This window comes from Rhynchophorus ferrugineus, unplaced genomic scaffold (genome assembly GCF_030347505.1).
Source record: "Rhynchophorus ferrugineus isolate W39M unplaced genomic scaffold, kcgeb_rfMv2 rfM2, whole genome shotgun sequence".
Lineage (NCBI taxonomy): Eukaryota > Metazoa > Arthropoda > Insecta > Coleoptera > Curculionidae > Rhynchophorus > Rhynchophorus ferrugineus.
In genome coordinates, this window is record NW_027472581.1 from 25,013,583 (window position 1) to 25,017,431 (window position 3,849).

The window sequence follows — 3,849 nt, forward strand, 5'->3', positions numbered from 1 at the left end:
TGTAAATTATTTTAAGGTCTGATGTTAATATACTTTATTTGATCATGTTTCTTGTGTGGTAGGAAATTATAGAAATCGAAAAATAGAAAAACTAAAATTTATAATTAATTATTATTTTTATTATTTCAACTGTATATTATACAAAATATCGAAAAATATATACGAAATAAGTACAACTCATTGAGAATTTTTGTGAATATCAAAACGTCGCAATGTTGCCACATCAACTCTGAGTTTAGTTTATTTTGTCTTTAACCTGGTACGTATACAAATATTTATAAAGAGCCTTTGTATTCATATATATTATTATTTACAGGAATACAACAGAAGAAATCTGAAAATATTACCCACCCTTTAAAACTAAAATGTGTCCAACTTAGGCGGTGGCAAAATTACATGGAAGGCAAATGTGATTATACTACATGAAATATACAATACCTAATTATCCATCTGTATAATAAGAATCAGTTAATAAACAGGTACGTTAAATGAATTCATACGGCGCGAATGATTTTTCGTTAATTCCATCTCGGCGTCCTTAAATGCCAAATCGTAGAGAACAGTTAGCCAATAAGCGAAAATTAATTCAATAATCGATGAAATAACCTGATGTATAGGCTTTAACTGTAAAAACTGGTAAATATAATGGAAGCAATAAAAATAAATAATAAACGATTTTAATCATTTCTAAAATTTCGCGACTTGAACGTTATATGGCACTGCTAAAACATTTACATTCGTAATGTATTGTTCAGATCTGACTGAATAATAATGGGATTAGAATTTTTTAGATATATACGGTGATCGGCAAAGTTGCTTGTGACATTAAACATTTGACTTTGTTAAAAGTTCAACTACAATTTAAATATACATTATTTGCTAATTATTAAACAATAAAACGTATCATGCGAGGGTCCAATATTTTTTCGGTGGGTTTTAACTTTCATAAGAGATGGCGCTGTTGGATTCGTCGTTTTATCTTTACATCGATTTTGGGAATTTAGTTAAGTTAAGAGTCTAGTTCTCTATAGAGCTCAAGTTAACCTAATATTTCTATTGAGACTCAAGTTAAAATGTTTTGGTATATTTTTTGGTCCCCTATAATATAAAAAATGTAATATGAAGAACCTTTTATAAATATAAAATCCTTCACCATAAAATAATTTTGAAGAGAAAAAATAGAGAAAAAAACAATATGTAATTATTTATCGTTATATAAATTCTACAATAATAAACCATATTTATAGATTATGTAAATTAATCGTATATTTGAAGAACATTGGTGTTCGCAAATTAATTTAAAATCTCAACCTGAAACTCAAGTTCAAATATAACTAAGTTATTTAATCTTTTATAAACATAACAGGTCAACTGAAAAGTACCCGGCCTATCATAGTAAAACAAATATTTTTGGCAAAATTAGTTTTTTTTATTCAACATAAATCCCTTCAAGGGTGATACACTGATTATAGCGACTCTCCAACTTTTCGATACCATTTTTGTAGTACGATTTTGCTTCAAAATAGGCCTAAGTTTCGTCGATCACCTCTTCATTCGACGAAAATTTCTTCCCAGCGAATATTCTTTTGAGATCTGAGCACAGGAAGTAGTTACTGGGGGCCAGATCTGGCGAATACGGTGGATGAGGAAGCAATTCGAAGGTCATTTCTTGGATTTTTGCCATCGTGGCTGACTTGTGACACGGTGTATTGTCTTGGTGAAGCAGCACTTTGTAATAACAATAAGCAATAACAAAAGTTGCTTCACTCAATATGCTATAATTCACAAACTAATGATACGACAGCTGTCAAATATGTACACGCATCTTTTGAGGGTTAGGGCTAGCTACAAACGTATGGATTTAATTCTAGTAGCGCAATCTATGTGTCAGGCCGGGGACTTTTCAAATGACCTGTTATTTAATTTTAAAAGTAAAAACAGAAAATTAAACATGTAAGGTAACAAATATAATTTATTTATCAGTATATAAAAACACAAGCATTCTTTATCTTCGTTGTTGGAGTAGAATTCAAATCTATATGTATTAAACCTGTATATAAAACATACACGTATACATTCATACTATATTCTTTTAACATGTCATATTATCCTTCATTTATTATACTTATACAGATTACTCTTATTATACAGATTGCTACCTACCATTTATAATCAAAATATGAACAGTATAAGAACAAATAAACTATAAACAACAAAATTATTAAACTTACAAAACAGAGCTCCAACTAGTATTCGGGATAAATCCAAAATTACTATTGCATTTTGTACATTGTTTGTGGATTATACCTCTCGATTTCTTATAAATGGCAACGTCGCACAGTCAGGCGGAACCTACCTAAGTTTACCGAACACCGGTTAGGATTCTCCAGAAATATCCACTACTGGAATTTGGAACCCTAAAAGTTTGATGCCATTGCATGAATCCCGTGCTGCATGGTTCCGAAACAGCTGTTTTTTTGGCCAAAGACGTGTTAGTTAATTAATTCTTTTTAACGCAAAAGTAATTTTATTCATGGGTATTGACTTGGTCCACTCATCGATCCAATTTAACGCTTCTTCTTCTTGTTTTCTTTCACAATTCTTCAATATTCCAAAATCGTATACCAGCCAAGCTATGATGGATCGACCTGAGAAAGTGGTAATTAGAAGGCATTATGTCTGGTAAATACGCTGGGTCAGATTTATTTGAAGTCAAAATAAGAAGTATTTGAATACTTATAGTTATTTTTAAACCATAACACAAATTTAACTTTAATATATATTGTATGATTGTATTTATGCCTTACATATATTTATATATCACCAAAATAAAATATATGGTATAATTAGAATAATGTCATATATAGTATTAAAAATATTAATATTACAGTGTAATACATCTAAATCTTTATTTTTGACATCTGTCGTTTTATCAGACAATACCTTCAATTGTTCTTGTCTATGACAAATCTCTTAATTACCATACAATAATAGTTTCAATAAAGTGAATCTCATGACTAATAGTAGCTCTAAGAAGTCATATTTGTCACGCACTGGAGATTATACGATCTATCATGTACAGTTGACATAACTGATCACACGTAAATTAATGGCTCTCTAAAAGTTTTAATTGAGAAAATCAACAGTCTACGGTAGTTAAAATACAATTATAAAAGTAAGCACGCATTGTCCGTATCGGACAGGTCAGACAGATCACATTTATTGTTGACATGTTCGTTATAATTCATTATTGAAACTTTAATTGATAATTATTTTTTATATTATAAAATGTATTATATTTTATACTGTATTTTATACTATATATTATAACTTTAAATGTATAGTCACAAAAATGTTAAAAGTCAAAGTTTAACAAAATGTCATTATATTGTCAAATAATTTAATCAAATTTGCGCCCATTGAACTTAAAAAAAATGTAAAATCCTAAATTATTTTAAATCTTACAACGAACATATAGACATATCAGATGTGATAGTAGCGACGACATTTCGGCCCAGATTTTGCATAAAAAATAAAATATGTCCAGCAATCGGAATATAATATAAAATTACGACAAAAAATAGAATCTGTCCGATTCGGATAAAGGAACACTTTAATTTAATTTAATAAAACAGCGTGATGTTTTAACTACACACTATACAAACATCAATCATGATTATTGACCGTCAACCTTTACAAGATTTATATCTCACATGTGAACTTTCGCATATAAAAAAATAAATGGTTTTAATTTTACAACCAGTCCAATTAGAATATTTTCTTCGTTTTTTTGTCCGTTATACCTTTCATTAGACAATCGAATAAATTGGCCAGATAATATGTGATTTA